General features: G+C 47.4%; 40 non-coding genes across 40 annotated transcripts; 16 read left to right on the plus strand and 24 right to left on the minus strand.

Annotated features, from left to right (window-relative positions):
• Positions 1–39: 39 nt before the first annotated feature.
• Positions 40–111, minus strand: TRNAW-CCA (transfer RNA tryptophan (anticodon CCA)). Its single transcript has one exon. It is a non-coding gene; the product is annotated as a tRNA-Trp (tRNA).
• A 248-nt stretch (positions 112–359) lies between these two features.
• Positions 360–433, minus strand: TRNAN-GUU (transfer RNA asparagine (anticodon GUU)). The gene has a single exon. It is a non-coding gene; the product is annotated as a tRNA-Asn (tRNA).
• A 349-nt stretch (positions 434–782) lies between these two features.
• TRNAW-CCA (transfer RNA tryptophan (anticodon CCA)) lies at positions 783–854 on the minus strand. Its single transcript has one exon. It is a non-coding gene; the product is annotated as a tRNA-Trp (tRNA).
• A 1,472-nt stretch (positions 855–2,326) lies between these two features.
• On the plus strand, positions 2,327–2,397 carry TRNAG-GCC (transfer RNA glycine (anticodon GCC)). Its single transcript has one exon. It is a non-coding gene; the product is annotated as a tRNA-Gly (tRNA).
• Positions 2,398–4,009: 1,612 nt separating this feature from the next.
• TRNAG-GCC (transfer RNA glycine (anticodon GCC)) lies at positions 4,010–4,080 on the plus strand. The gene has a single exon. It is a non-coding gene; the product is annotated as a tRNA-Gly (tRNA).
• Positions 4,081–4,151: 71 nt separating this feature from the next.
• TRNAW-CCA (transfer RNA tryptophan (anticodon CCA)) lies at positions 4,152–4,223 on the minus strand. The gene has a single exon. It is a non-coding gene; the product is annotated as a tRNA-Trp (tRNA).
• A 248-nt stretch (positions 4,224–4,471) lies between these two features.
• Positions 4,472–4,545, minus strand: TRNAN-GUU (transfer RNA asparagine (anticodon GUU)). The gene has a single exon. It is a non-coding gene; the product is annotated as a tRNA-Asn (tRNA).
• Positions 4,546–4,894: 349 nt separating this feature from the next.
• On the minus strand, positions 4,895–4,966 carry TRNAW-CCA (transfer RNA tryptophan (anticodon CCA)). Its single transcript has one exon. It is a non-coding gene; the product is annotated as a tRNA-Trp (tRNA).
• Positions 4,967–6,438: 1,472 nt separating this feature from the next.
• Positions 6,439–6,509, plus strand: TRNAG-GCC (transfer RNA glycine (anticodon GCC)). Its single transcript has one exon. It is a non-coding gene; the product is annotated as a tRNA-Gly (tRNA).
• A 391-nt stretch (positions 6,510–6,900) lies between these two features.
• TRNAN-GUU (transfer RNA asparagine (anticodon GUU)) lies at positions 6,901–6,974 on the minus strand. Its single transcript has one exon. It is a non-coding gene; the product is annotated as a tRNA-Asn (tRNA).
• A 207-nt stretch (positions 6,975–7,181) lies between these two features.
• TRNAG-GCC (transfer RNA glycine (anticodon GCC)) lies at positions 7,182–7,252 on the plus strand. Its single transcript has one exon. It is a non-coding gene; the product is annotated as a tRNA-Gly (tRNA).
• Positions 7,253–7,323: 71 nt separating this feature from the next.
• On the minus strand, positions 7,324–7,395 carry TRNAW-CCA (transfer RNA tryptophan (anticodon CCA)). The gene has a single exon. It is a non-coding gene; the product is annotated as a tRNA-Trp (tRNA).
• A 1,456-nt stretch (positions 7,396–8,851) lies between these two features.
• Positions 8,852–8,922, plus strand: TRNAG-GCC (transfer RNA glycine (anticodon GCC)). The gene has a single exon. It is a non-coding gene; the product is annotated as a tRNA-Gly (tRNA).
• A 391-nt stretch (positions 8,923–9,313) lies between these two features.
• Positions 9,314–9,387, minus strand: TRNAN-GUU (transfer RNA asparagine (anticodon GUU)). Its single transcript has one exon. It is a non-coding gene; the product is annotated as a tRNA-Asn (tRNA).
• A 1,893-nt stretch (positions 9,388–11,280) lies between these two features.
• Positions 11,281–11,351, plus strand: TRNAG-GCC (transfer RNA glycine (anticodon GCC)). The gene has a single exon. It is a non-coding gene; the product is annotated as a tRNA-Gly (tRNA).
• A 71-nt stretch (positions 11,352–11,422) lies between these two features.
• On the minus strand, positions 11,423–11,494 carry TRNAW-CCA (transfer RNA tryptophan (anticodon CCA)). The gene has a single exon. It is a non-coding gene; the product is annotated as a tRNA-Trp (tRNA).
• A 248-nt stretch (positions 11,495–11,742) lies between these two features.
• On the minus strand, positions 11,743–11,816 carry TRNAN-GUU (transfer RNA asparagine (anticodon GUU)). The gene has a single exon. It is a non-coding gene; the product is annotated as a tRNA-Asn (tRNA).
• A 207-nt stretch (positions 11,817–12,023) lies between these two features.
• Positions 12,024–12,094, plus strand: TRNAG-GCC (transfer RNA glycine (anticodon GCC)). Its single transcript has one exon. It is a non-coding gene; the product is annotated as a tRNA-Gly (tRNA).
• A 71-nt stretch (positions 12,095–12,165) lies between these two features.
• On the minus strand, positions 12,166–12,237 carry TRNAW-CCA (transfer RNA tryptophan (anticodon CCA)). The gene has a single exon. It is a non-coding gene; the product is annotated as a tRNA-Trp (tRNA).
• Positions 12,238–13,705: 1,468 nt separating this feature from the next.
• TRNAG-GCC (transfer RNA glycine (anticodon GCC)) lies at positions 13,706–13,776 on the plus strand. Its single transcript has one exon. It is a non-coding gene; the product is annotated as a tRNA-Gly (tRNA).
• Positions 13,777–13,847: 71 nt separating this feature from the next.
• TRNAW-CCA (transfer RNA tryptophan (anticodon CCA)) lies at positions 13,848–13,919 on the minus strand. The gene has a single exon. It is a non-coding gene; the product is annotated as a tRNA-Trp (tRNA).
• Positions 13,920–14,167: 248 nt separating this feature from the next.
• Positions 14,168–14,241, minus strand: TRNAN-GUU (transfer RNA asparagine (anticodon GUU)). The gene has a single exon. It is a non-coding gene; the product is annotated as a tRNA-Asn (tRNA).
• Positions 14,242–14,448: 207 nt separating this feature from the next.
• On the plus strand, positions 14,449–14,519 carry TRNAG-GCC (transfer RNA glycine (anticodon GCC)). The gene has a single exon. It is a non-coding gene; the product is annotated as a tRNA-Gly (tRNA).
• Positions 14,520–14,590: 71 nt separating this feature from the next.
• On the minus strand, positions 14,591–14,662 carry TRNAW-CCA (transfer RNA tryptophan (anticodon CCA)). The gene has a single exon. It is a non-coding gene; the product is annotated as a tRNA-Trp (tRNA).
• A 1,468-nt stretch (positions 14,663–16,130) lies between these two features.
• On the plus strand, positions 16,131–16,201 carry TRNAG-GCC (transfer RNA glycine (anticodon GCC)). Its single transcript has one exon. It is a non-coding gene; the product is annotated as a tRNA-Gly (tRNA).
• Positions 16,202–16,272: 71 nt separating this feature from the next.
• On the minus strand, positions 16,273–16,344 carry TRNAW-CCA (transfer RNA tryptophan (anticodon CCA)). The gene has a single exon. It is a non-coding gene; the product is annotated as a tRNA-Trp (tRNA).
• A 248-nt stretch (positions 16,345–16,592) lies between these two features.
• On the minus strand, positions 16,593–16,666 carry TRNAN-GUU (transfer RNA asparagine (anticodon GUU)). Its single transcript has one exon. It is a non-coding gene; the product is annotated as a tRNA-Asn (tRNA).
• Positions 16,667–17,015: 349 nt separating this feature from the next.
• On the minus strand, positions 17,016–17,087 carry TRNAW-CCA (transfer RNA tryptophan (anticodon CCA)). Its single transcript has one exon. It is a non-coding gene; the product is annotated as a tRNA-Trp (tRNA).
• A 1,472-nt stretch (positions 17,088–18,559) lies between these two features.
• Positions 18,560–18,630, plus strand: TRNAG-GCC (transfer RNA glycine (anticodon GCC)). The gene has a single exon. It is a non-coding gene; the product is annotated as a tRNA-Gly (tRNA).
• Positions 18,631–18,701: 71 nt separating this feature from the next.
• Positions 18,702–18,773, minus strand: TRNAW-CCA (transfer RNA tryptophan (anticodon CCA)). Its single transcript has one exon. It is a non-coding gene; the product is annotated as a tRNA-Trp (tRNA).
• A 248-nt stretch (positions 18,774–19,021) lies between these two features.
• Positions 19,022–19,095, minus strand: TRNAN-GUU (transfer RNA asparagine (anticodon GUU)). Its single transcript has one exon. It is a non-coding gene; the product is annotated as a tRNA-Asn (tRNA).
• A 207-nt stretch (positions 19,096–19,302) lies between these two features.
• TRNAG-GCC (transfer RNA glycine (anticodon GCC)) lies at positions 19,303–19,373 on the plus strand. The gene has a single exon. It is a non-coding gene; the product is annotated as a tRNA-Gly (tRNA).
• A 1,611-nt stretch (positions 19,374–20,984) lies between these two features.
• On the plus strand, positions 20,985–21,055 carry TRNAG-GCC (transfer RNA glycine (anticodon GCC)). Its single transcript has one exon. It is a non-coding gene; the product is annotated as a tRNA-Gly (tRNA).
• A 68-nt stretch (positions 21,056–21,123) lies between these two features.
• TRNAW-CCA (transfer RNA tryptophan (anticodon CCA)) lies at positions 21,124–21,195 on the minus strand. The gene has a single exon. It is a non-coding gene; the product is annotated as a tRNA-Trp (tRNA).
• Positions 21,196–21,443: 248 nt separating this feature from the next.
• Positions 21,444–21,517, minus strand: TRNAN-GUU (transfer RNA asparagine (anticodon GUU)). The gene has a single exon. It is a non-coding gene; the product is annotated as a tRNA-Asn (tRNA).
• A 208-nt stretch (positions 21,518–21,725) lies between these two features.
• Positions 21,726–21,796, plus strand: TRNAG-GCC (transfer RNA glycine (anticodon GCC)). Its single transcript has one exon. It is a non-coding gene; the product is annotated as a tRNA-Gly (tRNA).
• A 1,611-nt stretch (positions 21,797–23,407) lies between these two features.
• TRNAG-GCC (transfer RNA glycine (anticodon GCC)) lies at positions 23,408–23,478 on the plus strand. Its single transcript has one exon. It is a non-coding gene; the product is annotated as a tRNA-Gly (tRNA).
• A 71-nt stretch (positions 23,479–23,549) lies between these two features.
• Positions 23,550–23,621, minus strand: TRNAW-CCA (transfer RNA tryptophan (anticodon CCA)). Its single transcript has one exon. It is a non-coding gene; the product is annotated as a tRNA-Trp (tRNA).
• A 248-nt stretch (positions 23,622–23,869) lies between these two features.
• Positions 23,870–23,943, minus strand: TRNAN-GUU (transfer RNA asparagine (anticodon GUU)). The gene has a single exon. It is a non-coding gene; the product is annotated as a tRNA-Asn (tRNA).
• A 208-nt stretch (positions 23,944–24,151) lies between these two features.
• Positions 24,152–24,222, plus strand: TRNAG-GCC (transfer RNA glycine (anticodon GCC)). The gene has a single exon. It is a non-coding gene; the product is annotated as a tRNA-Gly (tRNA).
• Positions 24,223–25,427: the final 1,205 nt, after the last annotated feature.

Genomic DNA, 25,427 nt, shown 5'->3' on the forward strand with positions numbered 1-25,427 from the left:
GAAATATATGACCTCAGTGGGGAATAAAATGGTAAGCAGTGACCCCGACGTGATTTGAACACGCAACCTTCTGATCTGGAGTCAGACGCGCTACCGTTGCGCCACGAGGTCCTTACACTTACAGCTTTCGGAGCCAGATCAACAAATGCTGTGGGCCTTTTGACTTATTTTCCCCTCCTCATATGCCTACAGTTGTATTACAGAGCTTGACCTTTTGTTTTCTATCCTAATTATGAAATTGACTGCAGGTGCCGAGAGAACGCAGAGAATTGAAATATTCAGGGAAAGGGTGTCCAGCAGGAGAGAGCAAAGGTATGTATCTGTTTTCCATTCAAGTGTTTCATGCAGGCAAAATAATACGTCCCTGGGTGGGCTTGAACCACCAACCTTTCGGTTAACAGCCGAACGCGCTAACCGATTGCGCCACAGAGACGAGTGACTACAGCATCTTTCCTTAGACTCAATATATATCTTGATATGTATGTGCCTGCCTGGAGCTTGTCTTATATAAGCCATCATCATGTGAAACTTTGGCGTTGTCATGTCTGCTGCGCACACTTTGTTCATATGTGTACAATTTAAGTGTGTGCACCTGATCACTGTCTTGGACAGAGCTATGCCTGTGAACTCCCCATGTGAAGCATTGGTGGTTCAGTGGTAGAATTCTCGCCTGCCACGTGGGAAGCCCGGGTTTGATTCGCGGCCAATGCAAGGCTGTGTTCCTTTGACTTTGTTTTCGAAAGGAAATATATGAACTCAGTGGGGAATAAAATGGTAAGCAGTGACCCCGACGTGATTTGACCACGCAACCTTCTGATCTGGAGTCAGACGCGCTACCGTTGCGCCACAAGGTCCTTACACTTACAGCCTTCAAGCCAGATCAACAAATGCTGATGGCCTTTTGACTTATTTTCCCCTCCTCATATGCCTACAGTTGTATTACAGGGCTAGGCCTTTTGTTTTCTATCCTAATTATGAAATTGACTGCAGGTGCAGAGAGAACGCAGAGGATTGAAATGTTCGGATAAAGGGTCTTAAGCAGGAGAGAGCAGAGGTACGTATCTGTGTTTCATTAAAGTGTTTCATGCAGGCAAAAAGGATACTTCCCTGGGTGGGCTTGAACCACCAACCTTTCTATTAACAACCGAACGCGCTAACCATTTGCACCACAGAGGTTAATAACTGTAGCACAGTTCCTGAGACTCAATATATATCTTGATAATTGTGTGCCTGCCTGGAGCTTGTGTTATATAATGCGTCTTTATGCCATACAGCATTTCTCATTTGCTTAGTGTCTTGTTATTGTTGGACGTAATGATGAATAGACTACTGTCTAATGGTCTTAGAGCCAGTATTACTACCGGTCCCAGTGTATGAGACACATACATGACTTTTCTGTTGCCTGCTTAGCATAGCTCCCTGCTCCTCTGTAGGTGTGCTACCAGCCAGTAAGGCGTGTGCCTTGCCCATCAGATGTGTTATGTTAGACTTGACTTCTCTGTGAGCAAAGTCTCCCTCCCATAGCAGGTGCTTTCTCTGAACTCTTGACTTGTAAGACTGCTGGGAAAGGCCCTCCCTAGCCCCTCACTCAGATAGATACATTTACCTTCAGAGCTCAGCTTTGGAGAAAGAGATTGGGGAGAGAGCAAATAGGGGAAGGCCCATGGTGCACACTTTATTTTACATAAAAGCTGGGGCTTGTGGGAGGAAAGGGACAAGAGGGTTCTCAGGGAAAGAAATCCCAGGAGTATTGATGGCTAGGCCCTGAAACACAACAATCCCGGATTGGCAAGGCACAATATGGCTGTGCAACAGGCCTGACCCTAGGCTTCTGGAGTTTTTGGTCACAAAAGGCTCCAGTGATCTAAGCCCGACCAGGGCTGTGCCCGACCAGGGCTGTAGGCCGCGTTGGGAGCGCGTTAGGGACGCAGGGCGCAGAACTCTGCCCGTTTCACCCCAGCATTTAGGGGAGGACACAAAATCTGGGAAAGCCAGTGGGAAGGATTTTCCAGGAGGAGAGTTCAGTGAGATAATCTGAAACACAATAGTGCTGGTGATCTGGCGGGTGCATTCTGTGAACCACTTTTGTCGGGAGCAGCCTGCCATCATGCCCTGATAAACACAACTCTAGTCCCAAGCCAGTGACCTCAGCAAATGCAAAGACATTCATAGTTATAGTCTCCTGCATCTGATTCTTGCCATCTTCATGTGAAACGTTGGCGTTATCATGTCTGCTGCGCACACTTTGTTCATATGTGTACAATTTAAGTGTGTGCACCTGATCACTGTCTTGGGCAGAGCTCTGACTGTGAACAACCCATGTGAAGCATTGGTGGTTCAGTGGTAGAATTCTCGCCTGCCACGCGGGAGGCCCGGGTTCGATTCCCGGCCAATGCAAGACTGCTTTCTTTTGACTTTGTTTTCGAAAGGAAATATATGACCTCAGTGGAGAATAAAATGGTAAGCAGTGACCCCGACGTGATTTGAACACGCAACCTTCTGCTATGGAGTCAGACGCGCTACCGTTGCGCCACGAGGTCCTTACACTTACAGCTTTCGGAGCCAGATCAACAAATGCTGTGGGCCTTTTGACTTATTTTCCCCTCCTCATATGCCTACAGTTGTATTACAGAGCTTGACCTTTTGTTTTCTATCCTAATTATGAAATTGACTGCAGGTGCAGAGAGAACGCAGAGGATTGAAATGTTCAGATAAAGGGTCTTAAGCAGGAGAGAGCAGAGGTACGTATCTGTGTTTCATTAAAGTGTTTCATGCAGGCAAAAAGGATACTTCCCTGGGTGGGCTTGAACCACCAACCTTTCTGTTAACAACCGAACGCGCTAACCATTTGCACCACAGAGGTTAATAACTGTAGCACAGTTCCTGAGACTCAATATATATCTTGATAATTGTGTGCCTGCCTGGAGCTTGTGTTATATAATGCGTCTTTATGCCATACAGCATTTCTCATTTGCTTAGTGTCTTGTTATTGTTGGACGTAATGATGAATAGACTACTGTCTAATGGTCTTAGAACCAGTATTACTACCGGTCCCAGTGTATGAGACACATACATGACTTTTCTGTTGCCTGCTTAGCATAGCTCCCTGCTCCTCTGTAGGTGTGCTACCAGCTAGTAAGGCGTGTGCCTTGCCCATCAGATGTGTTATCTTAGACTTGACTTCTCTGTGAGCAAAGTCTCCCTCCCATAGCAGGTGCTTTCTCTGAACTCTTGACTTGTAAGACTGCTGGGAAAGGCCCTCCCTAGCCCCTCACTCAGATAGATACATTTACCTTCAGAGCTCAGCTTTGGAGAAAGAGATTGGGGAGAGAGCAAATAGGGGAAGGCCCATGGTGCACACTTTATTTTACATAAAAGCTGGGGCTTGTGGGAGGACAGGGACAAGAGGGTTCTCAGGGAAAGAAATCCCAGGAGTATTGATGGCTAGGCCCTGAAACACAACAATCCCGGATTGGCAAGGCACAATATGCCTGTGCAACAGGCCTGACCCTAGGCTTCCGGAGTTCTTGGTCACAAAAGGCTCCAGTGATCTAAGCCCGACCAGGGCTGTAGGCCGCATTGGGAGCGCGTTAGGGACGCGTAAAGGGACGCAGGGCGCAGAACTCCGCCCGTTTCACCCCAGCATTTAGGGGAGGACACAGAATCTGGGAAAGCCAGTGGGAAGGATTTTCCAGGAGGAGAGTTCAGTGAGATAATCTGAAACACAATAGTGCTGGTGATCTGGCGGGTGCATTCTGTGAACCACTTTTGTCGGGAGCAGCCTGCCATCATGCCCTGATAAACACAACTCTAGTCCCAAGCCAGTGACCTCAGCAAATGCAAAGACATTCATAGTTATAGTCTCCTGCAGCTGATTCTTGCCATCTTCATGTGAAACGTTGGCGTTATCATGTCTGCTGCGCACACTTTGTTCATTTGTGTACAATTTAAGTGTGTGCACCTGATCACTATCTTGGGCAGAGCTCTGCCTGTGAACAACCCATGTGAAGCATTGGTGGTTCAGTGGTAGAATTCTCGCCTGCCACGCGGGAGGCCCGGGTTCGATTCCCGGCCAATGCAAGACTGCTTTCTTTTGACTTTGTTTTCGAAAGGAAATATATGACCTCAGTGGGGAATAAAATGGTAAGCAGTGACCCCGACGTGATTTGAACACGCAACCTTCTGATCTGGAGTCAGACGCGCTACCGTTGCGCCACGAGGTCCTTACACTTACAGCTTTCGGAGCCAGATCAACAAATGCTGTGGGCCTTTTGACTTATTTTCCCCTCCTCATATGCCTACAGTTGTATTACAGAGCTTGACCTTTTGTTTTCTATCTTAATTATGAAATTGACTGCAGGTGCCGAGAGAACGCAGAGAATTGAAATATTCAGGGAAAGGGTGTCCAGCAGGAGAGAGCAAAGGTATGTATCTGTTTTCCATTCAAGTGTTTCATGCAGGCAAAATAATACGTCCCTGGGTGGGCTTGAACCACCAACCTTTCGGTTAACAGCCGAACGCGCTAACCGATTGCGCCACAGAGACGAGTGACTACAGCATCTTTCCTTAGACTCAATATATATCTTGATATGTATGTGCCTGCCTGGAGCTTGTCTTATATAAGCCATCATCATGTGAAACTTTGGCGTTGTCATGTCTGCTGCGCACACTTTGTTCATATGTGTACAATTTAAGTGTGTGCACCTGATCACTGTCTTGGACAGAGCTATGCCTGTGAACTCCCCATGTGAAGCATTGGTGGTTCAGTGGTAGAATTCTCGCCTGCCACGTGGGAAGCCCGGGTTTGATTCGCGGCCAATGCAAGGCTGTGTTCCTTTGACTTTGTTTTCGAAAGGAAATATATGAACTCAGTGGGGAATAAAATGGTAAGCAGTGACCCCGACGTGATTTGACCACGCAACCTTCTGATCTGGAGTCAGACGCGCTACCGTTGCGCCACAAGGTCCTTACACTTACAGCCTTCAAGCCAGATCAACAAATGCTGATGGCCTTTTGACTTATTTTCCCCTCCTCATATGCCTACAGTTGTATTACAGGGCTAGGCCTTTTGTTTTCTATCCTAATTATGAAATTGACTGCAGGTGCAGAGAGAACGCAGAGGATTGAAATGTTCGGATAAAGGGTCTTAAGCAGGAGAGAGCAGAGGTACGTATCTGTGTTTCATTAAAGTGTTTCATGCAGGCAAAAAGGATACTTCCCTGGGTGGGCTTGAACCACCAACCTTTCTATTAACAACCGAACGCGCTAACCATTTGCACCACAGAGGTTAATAACTGTAGCACAGTTCCTGAGACTCAATATATATCTTGATAATTGTGTGCCTGCCTGGAGCTTGTGTTATATAATGCGTCTTTATGCCATACAGCATTTCTCATTTGCTTAGTGTCTTGTTATTGTTGGACGTAATGATGAATAGACTACTGTCTAATGGTCTTAGAGCCAGTATTACTACCGGTCCCAGTGTATGAGACACATACATGACTTTTCTGTTGCCTGCTTAGCATAGCTCCCTGCTCCTCTGTAGGTGTGCTACCAGCCAGTAAGGCGTGTGCCTTGCCCATCAGATGTGTTATGTTAGACTTGACTTCTCTGTGAGCAAAGTCTCCCTCCCATAGCAGGTGCTTTCTCTGAACTCTTGACTTGTAAGACTGCTGGGAAAGGCCCTCCCTAGCCCCTCACTCAGATAGATACATTTACCTTCAGAGCTCAGCTTTGGAGAAAGAGATTGGGGAGAGAGCAAATAGGGGAAGGCCCATGGTGCACACTTTATTTTACATAAAAGCTGGGGCTTGTGGGAGGAAAGGGACAAGAGGGTTCTCAGGGAAAGAAATCCCAGGAGTATTGATGGCTAGGCCCTGAAACACAACAATCCCGGATTGGCAAGGCACAATATGGCTGTGCAACAGGCCTGACCCTAGGCTTCTGGAGTTTTTGGTCACAAAAGGCTCCAGTGATCTAAGCCCGACCAGGGCTGTGCCCGACCAGGGCTGTAGGCCGCGTTGGGAGCGCGTTAGGGACGCAGGGCGCAGAACTCTGCCCGTTTCACCCCAGCATTTAGGGGAGGACACAAAATCTGGGAAAGCCAGTGGGAAGGATTTTCCAGGAGGAGAGTTCAGTGAGATAATCTGAAACACAATAGTGCTGGTGATCTGGCGGGTGCATTCTGTGAACCACTTTTGTCGGGAGCAGCCTGCCATCATGCCCTGATAAACACAACTCTAGTCCCAAGCCAGTGACCTCAGCAAATGCAAAGACATTCATAGTTATAGTCTCCTGCATCTGATTCTTGCCATCTTCATGTGAAACGTTGGCGTTATCATGTCTGCTGCGCACACTTTGTTCATATGTGTACAATTTAAGTGTGTGCACCTGATCACTGTCTTGGGCAGAGCTCTGACTGTGAACAACCCATGTGAAGCATTGGTGGTTCAGTGGTAGAATTCTCGCCTGCCACGCGGGAGGCCCGGGTTCGATTCCCGGCCAATGCAAGACTGCTTTCTTTTGACTTTGTTTTCGAAAGGAAATATATGACCTCAGTGGAGAATAAAATGGTAAGCAGTGACCCCGACGTGATTTGAACATGCAACCTTCTGCTATGGAGTCAGACGCGCTACCGTTGCGCCACGAGGTCCTTACACTTACAGCTTTCGGAGCCAGATCAACAAATGCTGTGGGCCTTTTGACTTATTTTCCCCTCCTCATATGCCTACAGTTGTATTACAGAGCTTGACCTTTTGTTTTCTATCCTAATTATGAAATTGACTGCAGGTGCCGAGAGAACGCAGAGAATTGAAATATTCAGGGAAAGGGTGTCCAGCAGGAGAGAGCAAAGGTATGTATCTGTTTTCCATTCAAGTGTTTCCTGCAGGCAAAATAATACGTCCCTGGGTGGGCTTGAACCACCAACCTTTCGCTTAACAGCCGAACGCGCTAACCGATTGCGCCACAGAGACGAGTGACTACAGCATCTTTCCTTAGACTCAATATATATCTTGATATGTATGTGCCTGCCTTGAGCTTGTCTTATATAAGCCATCATCATGTGAAACTTTGGCGTTGTCATGTCTGCTGCGCACACTTTGTTCATATGTGTACAATTTAAGTGTGTGCACCTGATCACTGTCTTGGACAGAGCTATGCCTGTGAACTCCCCATGTGAAGCATTGGTGGTTCAGTGGTAGAATTCTCGCCTGCCACGCGGGAGGCCCGGGTTCGATTCCCGGCCAATGCAAGGCTGCGTTCCTTTGACTTTGTTTTCGAAAGGAAATATATGAACTCAGTGGGGAATAAAATGGTAAGCAGTGACCCCGACGTGATTTGACCACGCAACCTTCTGATCTGGAGTCAGACGCGCTACCGTTGCGCCACAAGGTCCTTACACTTACAGCCTTCAAGCCAGATCAACAAATGCTGATGGCCTTTTGACTTATTTTCCCCTCCTCATATGCCTACAGTTGTATTACAGGGCTAGGCCTTTTGTTTTCTATCCTAATTATGAAATTGACTGCAGGTGCAGAGAGAACGCAGAGGATTGAAATGTTCAGATAAAGGGTCTTAAGCAGGAGAGAGCAGAGGTACGTATCTGTGTTTCATTAAAGTGTTTCATGCAGGCAAAAAGGATACTTCCCTGGGTGGGCTTGAACCACCAACCTTTCTGTTAACAACCGACCGCGCTAACCATTTGCACCACAGAGGTTAATAACTGTAGCACAGTTCCTGAGACTCAATATATATCTTGATAATTGTGTGCCTGCCTGGAGCTTGTGTTATATAATGCGTCTTTATGCCATACAGCATTTCTCATTTGCTTAGTGTCTTGTTATTGTTGGACGTAATGATGAATAGACTACTGTCTAATGGTCTTAGAGCCAGTATTACTACCGGTCCCAGTGTATGAGACACATACATGACTTTTCTGTTGCCTGCTTAGCATAGCTCCCTGCTCCTCTGTAGGTGTGCTACCAGCCAGTAAGGCGTGTGCCTTGCCCATCAGATGTGTTATGTTAGACTTGACTTCTCTGTCAGCAAAGTCTCCCTCCCATAGCAGGTGCTTTCTCTGAACTCTTGACTTGTAAGACTGCTGGGAAAGGCCCTCCCTAGCCCCTCACTCAGATAGATACATTTACCTTCAGAGCTCAGCTTTGGAGAAAGAGATTGGGGAGAGAGCAAATAGGGGAAGGCCAATGGTGCACACTTTATTTTACATAAAAGCTGGGGCTTGTGGGAGGACAGGGACAAGAGGGTTCTCAGGGAAAGAAATCCCAGGAGTATTGATGGCTAGGCCCTGAAACACAACAATCCCGGATTGGCAATGCACAATATGCCTGTGCAACAGGCCTGACCCTAGGCTTCCGGAGTTCTTGGTCACAAAAGGCTCCAGTGATCTAAGCCCGACCAGGGCTGTAGGCCGCGTTGGGAGCGCGTTAGGGACGCAGGGCGCAGAACTCCGCCCGTTTCACCCCAGCATTTAGGGGAGGACACAGAATCTGGGAAAGCCAGTGGGAAGGATTTTCCAGGAGGAGAGTTCAGTGAGATAATCTGAAACACAATAGTGCTGGTGATCTGGCGGGTGCATTCTGTGAACCACTTTTGTCGGGAGCAGCCTGCCATCATGCCCTGATAAACACAACTCTAGTCCCAAGCCAGTGACCTCAGCAAATGCAAAGACATTCATAGTTATAGTCTCCTGCAGCTGATTCTTGCCATCTTCATGTGAAACGTTGGCGTTATCATGTCTGCTGCGCACACTTTGTTCATTTGTGTACAATTTAAGTGTGTGCACCTGATCACTATCTTGGGCAGAGCTCTGCCTGTGAACGACCCATGTGAAGCATTGGTGGTTCAGTGGTAGAATTCTCGCCTGCCACGTGGGAGGCCCGGGTTCGATTCCCGGCCAATGCAAGACTGCTTTCTTTTGACTTTGTTTTCGAAAGGAAATATATGACCTCAGTGGGGAATAAAATGGTAAGCAGTGACCCCGACGTGATTTGAACACGCAACCTTCTGATCTGGAGTCATGCGCGCTACCGTTGCGCCACGAGGTCCTTACACTTACAGCTTTCGGAGCCAGATCAACAAATGCTGTGGGCCTTTTGACTTATTTTCCCCTCCTCATATGCCTACAGTTGTATTACAGAGCTTGACCTTTTGTTTTCTATCCTAATTATGAAATTGACTGCAGGTGCCGAGAGAACGCAGAGAATTGAAATATTCAGGGAAAGGGTGTCCAGCAGGAGAGAGCAAAGGTATGTATCTGTTTTCCATTCAAGTGTTTCATGCAGGCAAAATAATACGTCCCTGGGTGGGCTTGAACCACCAACCTTTCGGTTAACAGCCGAACGCGCTAACCGATTGCGCCACAGAGACGAGTGACTACAGCATCTTTCCTTAGACTCAATATATATCTTGATATGTATGTGCCTGCCTGGAGCTTGTCTTATATAAGCCATCATCATGTGAAACTTTGGCGTTGTCATGTCTGCTGCGCACACTTTGTTCATATGTGTACAATTTAAGTGTGTGCACCTGATCACTGTCTTGGACAGAGCTATGCCTGTGAACTCCCCATGTGAAGCATTGGTGGTTCAGTGGTAGAATTCTCGCCTGCCACGTGGGAAGCCCGGGTTTGATTCGCGGCCAATGCAAGGCTGCGTTCCTTTGACTTTGTTTTCGAAAGGAAATATATGAACTCAGTGGGGAATAAAATGGTAAGCAGTGACCCCGACGTGATTTGACCACGCAACCTTCTGATCTGGAGTCAGAACCGCTACCGTTGCGCCACAAGGTCCTTACACTTACAGCCTTCAAGCCAGATCAACAAATGCTGATGGCCTTTTGACTTATTTTCCCCTCCTCATATGCCTACAGTTGTATTACAGGGCTAGGCCTTTTGTTTTCTATCCTAATTATGAAATTGACTGCAGGTGCAGAGAGAACGCAGAGGATTGAAATGTTCAGATAAAGGGTCTTAAGCAGGAGAGAGCAGAGGTACGTATCTGTGTTTCATTAAAGTGTTTCATGCAGGCAAAAAGGATACTTCCCTGGGTGGGCTTGAACCACCAACCTTTCTGTTAACAACCGAACGCGCTAACCATTTGCACCACAGAGGTTAATAACTGTAGCACAGTTCCTGAGACTCAATATATATCTTGATAATTGTGTGCCTGCCTGGAGCTTATGTTATATAATGCGTCTTTATGCCATACAGCATTTCTCATTTGCTTAGTGTCTTGTTATTGTTGGACGTAATGATGAATAGACTACTGTCTAATGGTCTTAGAGCCAGTATTACTACCGGTCCCAGTGTATGAGATACATACATGACTTTTCTGTTGCCTGCTTAGCATAGCTCCCTGCTCCTCTGTAGGTGTGCTACCAGCCAGTAAGGCGTGTGCCTTGCCTATCAGATGTGTTATGTTAGACTTGACTTCTCTGTGAGCAAAGTCTCCCTCCCATAGCAGGTGCTTTCTCTGAACTCTTGACTTGTAAGACTGCTGGGAAAGGCCCTCCCTAGCCCCTCACTCAGATAGATACATTTACCTTCAGAGCTCAGCTTTGGAGAAAGAGATTGGGGAGAGAGCAAATAGGGGAAGGCCCATGGTGCACACTTTATTTTACATAAAAGCTGGGGCTTGTGGGAGGACAGGGACAAGAGGGTTCTCAGGGAAAGAAATCCCAGGAGTATTGATGGCTAGGCCCTGAAACACAACAATCCCGGATTGGCAAGGCACAATATGCCTGTGCAACAGGCCTGACCCTAGGCTTCCGGAGTTCTTGGTCACAAAAGGCTCCAGTGATCTAAGCCCAACCAGGGCTGTGCCCAACCAGGGCTGTAGGCCGCGTTGGGAGCGCGTTAGGGACGCAGGGCGCAGAACTCTGCCCGTTTCACCCCAGCATTTAGGGGAGGACACAGAATCTGGGAAAGCCAGTGGGAAGGATTTTCCAGGAGGAGAGTTCAGTGAGATAATCTGAAACACAATAGTGCTGGTGATCTGGTGGGTGCATTCTGTGAACCACTTTTGTCGGGAGCAGCCTGCCATCATGCCCTGATAAACACAACTCTAGTCCCAAGCCAGTGACCTCAGCAAATGCAAAGACATTCATAGTTATAGTCTCCTGCATCTGATTCTTGCCATCTTCATGTGAAACGTTGGCGTTATCATGTCTGCTGCGCACACTTTGTTCATATGTGTACAATTTAAGTGTGTGCACCTGATCACTGTCTTGGGCAGAGCTCTGCCTGTGAACAACACATGTGAAGCATTGGTGGTTCAGTGGTAGAATTCTCGCCTGCCACGCGGGAGGCCCGGGTTTGATTCCCGGCCAATGCAAGACTGCTTTCTTTTGACTTTGTTTTCGAAAGGAAATATATGACCTCAGTGGGGAATAAAATGGTAAGCAGTGACCCCGACGTGATTTGAACACGCAACCTTCTGATCTGGCGTCAGACGCGCTACCGTTGCGCCACGAGGTCCTTACTCTTACAGCTTTCGGAGCCAGATCAACAAATGCTGTGGGCCTTTTGACTTATTTTCCCCTCCTCATATGCCTACAGTTGTATTACAGAGCTTGACCTTTTGTTTTCTATCCTAATTATGAAATTGACTGCAGGTGCCGAGAGAACGCAGAGAATTGAAATATTCAGGGAAAGGGTGTCCAGCAGGAGAGAGCAAAGGTATGTATCTGTTTTCCATTCAAGTGTTTCATGCAGGCAAAATATTACGTCCCTGGGTGGGCTTGAACCACCAACCTTTCGGTTAACAGCCGAACGCACTAACCGATTGCGCCACAGAGACGAGTGACTACAGCATCTTTCCTTAGACTCAATATATATCTTGATATGTATGTGCCTGCCTGGAGCTTGTCTTATATAAGCCATCATCATGTGAAACTTTGGCGTTGTCATGTCTGCTGCGCACACTTTGTTCATATGTGTACAATTTAAGTGTGTGCACCTGATCACTGTCTTGGACAGAGCTATGCCTGTGAGCTCACCATGTGAAGCATTGGTGGTTCAGTGGTAGAATTCTCGCCTGCCACGCGGGAGGCCCGGGTTCGATTCCCGGCCAATGCAAGGCTGTGTTCCTTTGACTTTGTTTTCGAAAGGAAATATATGAACTCAGTGGGGAATAAAATGGTAAGCAGTGACCCCGACGTGATTTGACCACGCAACCTTCTGATCTGGAGTCAGACGCGCTACCGTTGCGCCACAAGGTCCTTACACTTACAGCCTTCAAGCCAGATCAACAAATGCTGATGGCCTTTTGACTTATTTTCCCCTCCTCATATGCCTACAGTTGTATTACAGGGCTAGGCCTTTTGTTTTCTATCCTAATTATGAAATTGACTGCAGGTGCAGAGAGAACGCAGAGGATTGAAATGTTCAGATAAAGGGTCTTAAGCAGGAGAGAGCAGAGGTACGTATCTGTGTTTCATTAAAGTGTTTCATGCAGGCAAAAAGGAAACTTCCCTGGGTGGGCTTGAACCACCAACCTTTCTGTTAACAACCGAACGCGCTAACCATTTGCACCACAGAGGTTAATAACTGTAGCACAGTTCCTGAGACTCAATATATATCTTGATAATTGTGTGCCTGCCTGGAGCTTGTGTTATATAATGCGTCTTTATGCCATACAGCATTTCTCATTTGCTTAGTGTCTTGTTATTGTTGGACGTAATGATGAATAGACTACTGTCTAATGGTCTTAGAGCCAGTATTACTACCGGTCCCAGTGTATGAGACACATACATGACTTTTCTGTTGCCTGCTTAGCATAGCTCCCTGCTCCTCTGTAGGTGTGCTACCAGCCAGTAAGGCGTGTGCCTTGCCCATCAGATGTGTTATCTTAGACTTGACTTCTCTGTGAGCAAAGTCTCCCTCCCATAGCAGGTGCTTTCTCTGAACTCTTGACTTGTAAGACTGCTGGGAAAGGCCCTCCCTAGCCCCTCACTCAGATAGATACATTTACCTTCAGAGCTCAGCTTTGGAGAAAGAGATTGGGGAGAGAGCAAATAGGGGAAGGCCCATGGTGCACACTTTATTTTACATAAAAGCTGGGGCTTGTGGGAGGACAGGGACAAGAGGGTTCTCAGGGAAAGAAATCCCAGGAGTATTGATGGCTAGGCCCTGAAACACAACAATCCCGGATTGGCAAGGCACAATATGCCTGTGCAACAGGCCTGACCCTAGGCTTCCGGAGTTCTTGGTCACAAAAGGCTCCAGTGATCTAAGCCCGACCAGGGCTGTAGGCCGCATTGGGAGCGCGTTAGGGACGCGTAAAGGGACGCAGGGCGCAGAACTCCGCCCGTTTCACCCCAGCATTTAGGGGAGGACACAGAATCTGGGAAAGCCAGTGGGAAGGATTTTCCAGGAGGAGAGTTCAGTGAGATAATCTGAAACACAATAGTGCTGGTGATCTGGCGGGTGCATTCTGTGAACCACTTTTGTCGGGAGCAGCCTGCCATCATGCCCTGATAAACACAACTCTAGTCCCAAGCCAGTGACCTCAGCAAATGCAAAGACATTCATAGTTATAGTCTCCTGCATCTGATTCTTGCCATCTTCATGTGAAACGTTGGCGTTATCATGTCTGCTGCGCACACTTTGTTCATTTGTGTACAATTTAAGTGTGTGCACCTGATCACTGTCTTGGGCAGAGCTCTGCCTGTGAACGACCCATGTGAAGCATTGGTGGTTCAGTGGTAGAATTCTCGCCTGCCACGCGGGAGGCCCGGGTTTGATTCCCGGCCAATGCAAGACTGCTTTCTTTTGACTTTGTTTTCGAAAGGAAATATATGACCTCAGTGGGGAATAAAATGGTAAGCAGTGACCCCGACGTGATTTGAACACGCAACCTTCTGATCTGGCGTCAGACGCGCTACCGTTGCGCCACGAGGTCCTTACTCTTACAGCTTTCGGAGCCAGATCAACAAATGCTGTGGGCCTTTTGACTTATTTTCCCCTCCTCATATGCCTACAGTTGTATTACAGAGCTTGACCTTTTGTTTTCTATCCTAATTATGAAATTGACTGCAGGTGCCGAGAGAACGCAGAGAATTGAAATATTCAGGGAAAGGGTGTCCAGCAGGAGAGAGCAAAGGTATGTATCTGTTTTCCATTCAAGTGTTTCATGCAGGCAAAATATTACGTCCCTGGGTGGGCTTGAACCACCAACCTTTCGGTTAACAGCCGAACGCACTAACCGATTGCGCCACAGAGACGAGTGACTACAGCATCTTTCCTTAGACTCAATATATATCTTGATATGTATGTGCCTGCCTGGAGCTTGTCTTATATAAGCCATCATCATGTGAAACTTTGGCGTTGTCATGTCTGCTGCGCACACTTTGTTCATATGTGTACAATTTAAGTGTGTGCACCTGATCACTGTCTTGGACAGAGCTATGCCTGTGAGCTCACCATGTGAAGCATTGGTGGTTCAGTGGTAGAATTCTCGCCTGCCACGCGGGAGGCCCGGGTTCGATTCCCGGCCAATGCAAGGCTGTGTTCCTTTGACTCTGTTTTCGAAAGGAAATATATGAACTCAGTGGGGAATAAAATGGTAAGCAGTGACCCCGACGTGATTTGACCACGCAACCTTCTGATCTGGAGTCAGACGCGCTACCGTTGCGCCACAAGGTCCTTACACTTACAGCCTTCAAGCCAGATCAACAAATGCTGATGGCCTTTTGACTTATTTTCCCCTCCTCATATGCCTACAGTTGTATTACAGGGCTAGGCCTTTTGTTTTCTATCCTAATTATGAAATTGACTGCAGGTGCAGAGAGAACGCAGAGGATTGAAATGTTCAGATAAAGGGTCTTAAGCAGGAGAGAGCAGAGGTACGTATCTGTGTTTCATTAAAGTGTTTCATGCAGGCAAAAAGGATACTTCCCTGGGTGGGCTTGAACCACCAACCTTTCTGTTAACAACCGAACGCGCTAACCATTTGCACCACAGAGGTTAATAACTGTAGCACAGTTCCTGAGACTCAATATATATCTTGATAATTGTGTGCCTGCCTGGAGCTTGTGTTATATAATGCGTCTTTATGCCATACAGCATTTCTCATTTGCTTAGTGTCTTGTTATTGTTGGACGTAATGATGAATAGACTACTGTCTAATGGTCTTAGAGCCAGTATTACTACCGGTCCCAGTGTATGAGACACATACATGACTTTTCTGTTGCCTGCTTAGCATAGCTCCCTGCTCCTCTGTAGGTGTGCTACCAGCCAGTAAGGCGTGTGCCTTGCCCATCAGATGTGTTATCTTAGACTTGACTTCTCTGTGAGCAAAGTCTCCCTCCCATAGCAGGTGCTTTCTCTGAACTCTTGACTTGTAAGACTGCTGGGAAAGGCCCTCCCTAGCCCCTCACTCAGATAGATACATTTACCTTCAGAGCTCAGCTTTGGAGAAAGAGATTGGGGAGAGAGCAAATAGGGGAAGGCCCATGGTGCACACTTTATTTTACATAAAAGCTGGGGCTTGTGGGAGGACAGGGACAAGAGGGTTCTCAGGGAAAGAAATCCCAGGAGTATTGATGGCTAGGCCCTGAAACACAACAATCCCGGATTGGCAAGGCACAATATGCCTGTGCAACAGGCCTGACCCTAGGCTTCCGGAGTTCTTGGTCACAAAAGGCTCCAGTGATCTAAGCCCGACCAGGGCTGTAGGCCGCATTGGGAGCGCGTTAGGGACGCGTAAAGGGACGCAGGGCGCAGAACTCCGCCCGTTTCACCCCAGCATTTAGGGGAGGACACAGAATCTGGGAAAGCCAGTGGGAAGGATTTTCCAGGAGGAGAGTTCAGTGAGATAATCTGAAACACAATAGTGCTGGTGATCTGGCGGGTGCATTCTGTGAACCACTTTTGTCGGGAGCAGCCTGCCATCATGCCCTGATAAACACAACTCTAGTCCCAAGCCAGTGACCTCAGCAAATGCAAAGACATTCATAGTTATAGTCTCCTGCATCTGATTCTTGCCATCTTCATGTGAAACGTTGGCGTTATCATGTCTGCTGCGCACACTTTGTTCATTTGTGTACAATTTAAGTGTGTGCACCTGATCACTGTCTTGGGCAGAGCTCTGCCTGTGAACGACCCATGTGAAGCATTGGTGGTTCAGTGGTAGAATTCTCGCCTGCCACGCGGGAGGCCCGGGTTCGATTCCCGGCCAATGCAAGACTGCTTTCTTTTGACTTTGTTTTCGAAAGGAAATATATGACCTCAGTGGGGAATAAAATGGTAAGCAGTGACCCCGACGTGATTTGAACACGCAACCTTCTGATCTGGAGTCAGACGCGCTACCGTTGCGCCACGAGGTCCTTACACTTACAGCTTTCGGAGCCAGATCAACAAATGCTGTGGGCCTTTTGACTTATTTTCCCCTCCTCATATGCCTACAGTTGTATTACAGAGCTTGACCTTTTGTTTTCTATCCTAATTATGAAATTGACTGCAGGTGCCGAGAGAACGCAGAGAATTGAAATATTCAGGGAAAGGGTGTCCAGCAGGAGAGAGCAAAGGTATGTATCTGTTTTCCATTCAAGTGTTTCATGCAGGCAAAATAATACGTCCCTGGGTGGGCTTGAACCACCAACCTTTCGGTTAACAGCCGAACGCGCTAACTGATTGCGCCACAGAGACGAGTGACTACAGCATCTTTCCTTAGACTCAATATATATCTTGATATGTATGTGCCTGCCTGGAGCTTGTCTTATATAAGCCATCATCATGTGAAACTTTGGCGTTGTCATGTCTGCTGCGCACACTTTGTTCATATGTGTACAATTTAAGTGTGTGCACCTGATCACTGTCTTGGACAGAGCTATGCCTGTGAACTCCCCATGTGAAGCATTGGTGGTTCAGTGGTAGAATTCTCGCCTGCCACGTGGGAGGCCCGGGTTTGATTCGCGGCCAATGCAAGGCTGCGTTCCTTTGACTTTGTTTTCGAAAGAAAATATATGAACTCAGTGGGGAATAAAATGGTAAGCAGTGACCCCGACGTGATTTGACCACGCAACCTTCTGATCTGGAGTCAGACGCGCTACCGTTGCGCCACAAGGTCCTTACACTTACAGCCTTCAAGCCAGATCAACAAATGCTGATGGCCTTTTGACTTATTTTCCCCTCCTCATATGCCTACAGTTGTATTACAGGGCTAGGCCTTTTGTTTTCTATCCTAATTATGAAATTGACTGCAGGTGCAGAGAGAACGCAGAGGATTGAAATGTTCAGATAAAGGGTCTTAAGCAGGAGAGAGCAGAGGTACGTATCTGTGTTTCATTAAAGTGTTTCATGCAGGCAAAAAGGATACTTCCCTGGGTGGGCTTGAACCACCAACCTTTCTGTCAACAACCGAACGCGCTAACCATTTGCACCACAGAGGTTAATAACTGTAGCACAGTTCCTGAGACTCAATATATATCTTGATAATTGTGTGCCTGCCTGGAGCTTGTGTTATATAATGCGTCTTTATGCCATACAGCATTTCTCATTTGCTTAGTGTCTTGTTATTGTTGGACGTAATGATGAATAGACTACTGTCTAATGGTCTTAGAGCCAGTATTACTACCGGTCCCAGTGTATGAGACACATACATGACTTTTCTGTTGCCTGCTTAGCATAGCTCCCTGCTCCTCTGTAGGTGTGCTACCAGCCAGTAAGGCGTGTGCCTTGCCCATCAGATGTGTTATGTTAGACTTGACTTCTCTGTGAGCAAAGTCTCCCTCCCATAGCAGGTGCTTTCTCTGAACTCTTGACTTGTAAGACTGCTGGGAAAGGCCCTCCCTAGCCCCTCACTCAGATAGATACATTTACCTTCAGAGCTCAGCTTTGGAGAAAGAGATTGGGGAGAGAGCAAATAGGGGAAGGCCCATGGTGCACACTTTATTTTACATAAAAGCTGGGGCTTGTGGGAGGACAGGGACAAGAGGGTTCTCAGGGAAAGAAATCCCAGGAGTATTGATGGCTAGGCCCTGAAACACAACAATCCCGGATTGGCAAGGCACAATATGGCTGTGCAACAGGCCTGACCCTAGGCTTCCGGAGTTTTTGGTCACAAAAGGCTCCAGTGATCTAAGCCCGACCAGGGCTGTGCCCGACCAGGGCTGTAGGCCGCGTTGGGAGCGCGTTAGGGACGCAGGGCGCAGAACTCTGCCCGTTTCACCCCAGCATTTAGGGGAGGACACAGAATCTGGGAAAGCCAGTGGGAAGGATTTTCCAGGAGGAGAGTTCAGTGAGATAATCTGAAACACAATAGTGCTGGTGATCTGGCGGGTGCATTCTGTGAACCACTTTTGTCGGGAGCAGCCTGCCATCATGCCCTGATAAACACAACTCTAGTCCCAAGCCAGTGACCTCAGCAAATGCAAAGACATTCATAGTTATAGTCTCCTGCATCTGATTCTTGCCATCTTCATGTGAAACGTTGGCGTTATCATGTCTGCTGCGCACACTTTGTTCATATGTGTACAATTTAAGTGTGTGCACCTGATCACTGTCTTGGGCAGAGCTCTGACTGTGAACAACCCATGTGAAGCATTGGTGGTTCAGTGGTAGAATTCTCGCCTGCCACGCGGGAAGCCCGGGTTCGATTCCCGGCCAATGCAAGACTGCTTTCTTTTGACTTTGTTTTCGAAAGGAAATATATGACCTCAGTGGGGAATAAAATGGTAAGCAGTGACCCCGACGTGATTTGAACACGCAACCTTCTGATCTGGAGTCAGACGCGCTACCGTTGCGCCACGAGGTCCTTACACTTACAGCTTTCGGAGCCAGATCAACAAATGCTGTGGGCCTTTTGACTTATTTTCCCCTCCTCATATGCCTACAGTTGTCTTACAGAGCTTGACCTTTTGTTTTCTATCCTAATTATGAAATTGACTGCAGGTGCCGAGAGAACGCAGAGAATTGAAATATTCAGGGAAAGGGTGTCCAGCAGGAGAGAGCAAAGGTATGTATCTGTTTTCCATTCAAGTGTTTCATGCAGGCAAAATAATACGTCCCTGGGTGGGCTTGAACCACCAACCTTTCGCTTAACAGCCGAACGCGCTAACCGATTGCGCCACAGAGACGAGTGACTACAGCATCTTTCCTTAGACTCAATATATATCTTGATATGTATGTGCCTGCCTGGAGCTTGTCTTATATAAGCCATCATCATGTGAAACTTTGGCGTTGTCATGTCTGCTGCGCACACTTTGTTCATATGTGTACAATTTAAGTGTGTGCACCTGATCACTGTCTTGGACAGAGCTATGCCTGTGAACTCCCCATGTGAAGCATTGGTGGTTCAGTGGTAGAATTCTTGCCTGCCACGCGGGAGGCCCGGGTTCGATTCCCGGCCAATGCAAGGCTGCGTTCCTTTGACTTTGTTTTCGAAAGGAAATATATGAACTCAGTGGGGAATAAAATGGTAAGCAGTGACCCCGACGTGATTTGACCACGCAACCTTCTGATCTGGAGTCAGACGCGCTACCGTTGCGCCACAAGGGCCTTACACTTACAGCCTTCAAGCCAGATCAACAAATGCTGATGGCCTTTTGACTTATTTTCCCCTCCTCATATGCCTACAGTTGTATTACAGGGCTAGGCCTTTTGTTTTCTATCCTAATTATGAAATTGACTGCAGGTGCAGAGAGAACGCAGAGGATTGAAATGTTCAGATAAAGGGTCTTAAGCAGGAGAGAGCAGAGGTACGTATCTGTGTTTCATTAAAGTGTTTCATGCAGGCAAAAAGGATACTTCCCTGGGTGGGCTTGAACCACCAACCTTTCTGTTAACAACCGAACGCGCTAACCATTTGCACCACAGAGGTTAATAACTGTAGCACAGTTCCTGAGACTCAATATATATCTTGATAATTGTGTGCCTGCCTGGAGCTTGTGTTATATAATGCGTCTTTATGCCATACAGCATTTCTCATTTGCTTAGTGTCTTGTTATTGTTGGACGTAATGATGAATAGACTACTGTCTAATGGTCTTAGAGCCAGTATTACTACCGGTCCCAGTGTATGAGACACATACATGACTTTTCTTTTGCCTGCTTAGCATAGCTCCCAGCTCCTCTGTAGGTGTGCTACCAGCCAGTAAGGCGTGTGCCTTGCCCATCAGATGTGTTATCTTAGACTTGACTTCTCTGTGAGCAAAGTCTCCCTCCCATAGCAGGTGCTTTCTCTGAACTCTTGACTTGTAAGACTGCTGGGAAAGGCCCTCCCTAGCCCCTCACTCAGATAGATACATTTACCTTCAGAGCTCAGCTTTGGAGAAAGAGATTGGGGAGAGAGCAAATAGGGGAAGGCCCATGGTGCACACTTTATTTTACATAAAAGCTGGGGCTTGTGGGAGGACAGGGACAAGAGGGTTCTCAGGGAAAGAAATCCCAGGAGTATTGATGGCTAGGCCCTGAAACACAACAATCCCGGATTGGCAAGGCACAATATGCCTGTGCAACAGGCCTGACCCTAGGCTTCCGGAGTTCTTGGTCACAAAAGGCTCCAGTGATCTAAGCCCAACCAGGGCTGTAGGCCGCATTGGGAGCGCGTTAGGGACGCGTAAAGGGACGCAGGGCGCAGAACTCCGCCCGTTTCACCCCAGCATTTAGGGGAGGACACAGAATCTGGGAAAGCCAGTGGGAAGGATTTTCCAGGAGGAGAGTTCAGTGAGATAATCTGAAACACAATAGTGCTGGTGATCTGGCGGGTGCATTCTGTGAACCACTTTTGTCGGGAGCAGCCTGCCATCATGCCCTGATAAACACAACTCTAGTCCCAAGCCAGTGACCTCAGCAAATGCAAAGACATTCATAGTTATAGTCTCCTGCATCTGATTCTTGCCATCTTCATGTGAAACGTTGGCGTTATCATGTCTGCTGCGCACACTTTGTTCATATGTGTACAATTTAAGTGTGTGCACCTGATCACTGTCTTGGGCAGAGCTCTGCCTGTGAACAACCCATGTGAAGCATTGGTGGTTCAGTGGTAGAATTCTCGCCTGCCACGCGGGAGGCCTGGGTTCGATTCCCGGCCAATGCAAGACTGCTTTTTGACTTTGTTTTCGAAAGGAAATATATGACCTCAGTGGGGAATAAAATGGTAAGCAGTGACCCCGACGTGATTTGAACACGCAACCTTCTGATCTGGAGTCAGACGCACTACCGTTGCGCCACGAGGTCCTTACACTTACAGCTTTCGGAGCCAGATCAACAAATGCTGTGGGCCTTTTGACTTATTTTCCCCTCCTCATATGCCTACAGTTGTATTACAGAGCTTGACCTTTTGTTTTCTATCCTAATTATGAAATTGACTGCAGGTGCCGAGAGAACGCAGAGAATTGAAATATTCAGGGAAAGGGTGTCCAGCAGGAGAGAGCAAAGGTATGTATCTGTTTTCCATTCAAGTGTTTCATGCAGGCAAAATAATACGTCCCTGGGTGGGCTTGAACCACCAACCTTTCGGTTAACAGCCGAACGCGCTAACCGATTGCGCCACAGAGACGAGTGACTACAGCATCTTTCCTTAGACTCAATATATATCTTGATATGTATGTGCCTGCCTGGAGCTTGTCTTTATATAAGCCATCATCATGTGAAACTTTGGCGTTGTCATGTCTGCTGCGCACACTTTGTTCATATGTGTACAATTTAAGTGTGTGCACCTGATCACTGTCTTGGACAGAGCTATGCCTGTGAACTCCCCATGTGAAGCATTGGTGGTTCAGTGGTAAAATTCTCGCCTGCCACGCGGGAGGCCCGGGTTCGATTCCCGGCCAATGCAAGGTTGCGTTCCTTTGACTTTGTTTTCGAAAGGAAATATATGAACTCAGTGGGGAATAAAATGGTAAGCAGTGACCCCGACGTGATTTGACCACGCAACCTTCTGATCTGGAGTCAGACGCGCTACTGTTGTGCCACAAGGTCCTTACACTTACAGCCTTCAAGCCAGATCAACAAATGCTGATGGCCTTTTGACTTATTTTCCCCTCCTCATATGCCTACAGTTGTATTACAGGGCTAGGCCTTTTGTTTTCTATCCTAATTATGAAATTGACTGCAGGTGCAGAGAGAACGCAGAGGATTGAAATGTTCAGAGAAAGGGTCTTAAGCAGGAGAGAGCAGAGGTACGTATCTGTGTTTCATTAAAGTGTTTCATGCAGGCAAAAAGGATACTTCCCTGGGTGGGCTTGAACCACCAACCTTTCTGTTAACAACCGAACGCGCTAACCATTTGCACCACAGAGGTTAATAACTGTAGCACAGTTCCTGAGACTCAATATATATCTTGATAATTGTGTGCCTGCCTGGAGCTTGTGTTATATAATGCGTCTTTATGCCATACAGCATTTCTCATTTGCTTAGTGTCTTGTTATTGTTGGACGTAATGATGAATAGACTACTGTCTAATGGTCTTAGAGCCAGTATTACTACCGGTCCCAGTGTATGAGACACATACATGACTTTTCTTTTGCCTGCTTAGCATAGCTCCCTGCTCCTCTGTAGGTGTGCTACCAGCCAGTAAGGCGTGTGCCTTGCCCATCAGATGTGTTATCTTAGACTTGACTTCTCTGTGAGCAAAGTCTCCCTCCCATAGCAGGTGCTTTCTCTGAACTCTTGACTTGTAAGACTGCTGGGAAAGGCCCTCCCTAGCCCCTCACTCAGATAGATACATTTACCTTCAGAGCTCAGCTTTGGAGAAAGAGATTGGGGAGAGAGCAAATAGGGGAAGGCCCATGGTGCACACTTTATTTTACATAAAAGCTGGGGCTTGTGGGAGGACAGGGACAAGAGGGTTCTCAGGGAAAGAAATCCCAGGAGTATTGATGGCTAGGCCCTGAAACACAACAATCCCGGATTGGCAAGGCACAATATGCCTGTGCAACAGGCCTGACCCTAGGCTTCCGGAGTTCTCGGTCACAAAAGGCTCCAGTGATCTAAGCCCAACCAGGGCTGTAGGCCGCATTGGGAGCGCGTTAGGGACGCGTAAAGGGACGCAGGGCGCAGAACTCCGCCCGTTTCACCCCAGCATTTAGGGGAGGACACAGAATCTGGGAAAGCCAGTGGGAAGGATTTTCCAGGAGGAGAGTTCAGTGAGATAATCTGAAACACAATAGTGCTGGTGATCTGGCGGGTGCATTCTGTGAACCACTTTTGTCGGGAGCAGCCTGCCATCATGCCCTGATAAACACAACTCTAGTCCCAAGCCAGTGACCTCAGCAAATGCAAAGACATTCATAGTTATAGTCTCCTGCATCTGATTCTTGCCATCTTCATGTGAAACGTTGGCGTTATCATGTCTGCTGCGCACACTTTGTTCATATGTGTACAATTTAAGTGTGTGCACCTGATCACTGTCTTGGGCAGAGCTCTGCCTGTGAACAACCCATGTGAAGCATTGGTGGTTCAGTGGTAGAATTCTCGCCTGCCACGCGGGAGGCCTGGGTTCGATTCCCGGCCAATGCAAGACTGCTTTCTTTTGACTTTGTTTTCGAAAGGAAATATATGACCTCAGTGGGGAATAAAATGGTAAGCAGTGACCCCGACGTGATTTGAACACGCAACCTTCTGATCTGGAGTCAGACGCACTACCGTTGCGCCACGAGGTCCTTACACTTACAGCTTTCGGAGCCAGATCAACAAATGCTGTGGGCCTTTTGACTTATTTTCCCCTCCTCATATGCCTACAGTTGTATTACAGAGCTTGACCTTTTGTTTTCTATCCTAATTATGAAATTGACTGCAGGTGCCGAGAGAACGCAGAGAATTGAAATATTCAGGGAAAGGGTGTCCAGCAGGAGAGAGCAAAGGTATGTATCTGTTTTCCATTCAAGTGTTTCATGCAGGCAAAATAATACGTCCCTGGGTGGGCTTGAACCACCAACCTTTCGGTTAACAGCCGAACGCGCTAACCGATTGCGCCACAGAGACGAGTGACTACAGCATCTTTCCTTAGACTCAATATATATCTTGATATGTATGTGCCTGCCTGGAGCTTGTCTTTATATCAGCCATCATCATGTGAAACTTTGGCGTTGTCATGTCTGCTGCGCACACTTTGTTCATATGTGTACAATTTAAGTGTGTGCACCTGATCACTGTCTTGGACAGAGCTATGCCTGTGAACTCCCCATGTGAAGCATTGGTGGTTCAGTGGTAAAATTCTCGCCTGCCACGCGGGAGGCCCGGGTTCGATTCCCGGCCAATGCAAGGTTGCGTTCCTTTGACTTTGTTTTCGAAAGGAAATATATGAACTCAGTGGGGAATAAAATGGTAAGCAGTGACCCCGACGTGATTTGACCACGCAACCTTCTGATCTGGAGTCAGACGCGCTACCGTTGTGCCACAAGGTCCTTACACTTACAGCCTTCAAGCCAGATCAACAAATGCTGATGGCCTTTTGACTTATTTTCCCCTCCTCATATGCCTACAGTTGTATTACAGGGCTAGGCCTTTTGTTTTCTATCCTAATTATGAAATTGACTGCAGGTGCAGAGAGAACGCAGAGGATTGAAATGTTCAGAGAAAGGGTCTTAAGCAGGAGAGAGCAGAGGTACGTATCTGTGTTTCATTAAAGTGTTTCATGCAGGCAAAAAGGATACTTCCCTGGATGGGCTTGAACCACCAACCTTTCTGTTAACAACCGAACGCGCTAACCATTTGCACCACAGAGGTTAATAACTGCAGCACAGTTCCTGAGACTCAATATATATCTTGATAATTGTGTGCCTGCCTGGAGCTTGTGTTATATAATGCGTCTTTATGCCATACAGCATTTCTCATTTGCTTAGTGTGTTGTTATTGTTGGACGTAATGATGAATAGACTACTGTCTAATGGTCTTAGAGCCAGTATTACTACCAGTCCCAGTGTATGAGACACATACATGACTTTTCTGTTGCCTGCTTAGCATAGCTCCCTGCTCCTCTGTAGGTGTGCTACCAGCCAGTAAGGCGTGTGCCTTGCCCATCAGATGTGTTATGTTAGACTTGACTTCTCTGTGAGCAAAGTCTCCCTCCCATAGCAGGTGCTTTCTCTGAACTCTTGACTTGTAAGACTGCTGGGAAAGGCCCTCCCTAGCCCCTCACTCAGATAGATACATTTACCTTCAGAGCTCAGCTTTGGAGAAAGAGATTGGGGAGAGAGCAAATAGGGGAAGGCCCATGGTGCACACTTTATTTTACATAAAAGCTGGGGCTTGTGGGAGGACAGGGACGAGAGGGTTCTCAGGGAAAGAAATCCCAGGAGTATTGATGGCTAGGCCCTGAAACACAACAATCCCGGATTGGCAAGGCACAATATGCCTGTGCAACAGGCCTGACCCTAGGCTTCCGGAGTTCTTGGTCACAAAAGGCTCCAGTGATCTAAGCCCGACCAGGGCTGTAGGCCGCGTTGGGAGCGCGTTAGGGACGCAGG

This window comes from Lissotriton helveticus, chromosome 1_2 (genome assembly GCF_964261635.1).
Source record: "Lissotriton helveticus chromosome 1_2, aLisHel1.1, whole genome shotgun sequence".
In the NCBI taxonomy this organism is placed as follows: domain Eukaryota; kingdom Metazoa; phylum Chordata; class Amphibia; order Caudata; family Salamandridae; genus Lissotriton; species Lissotriton helveticus.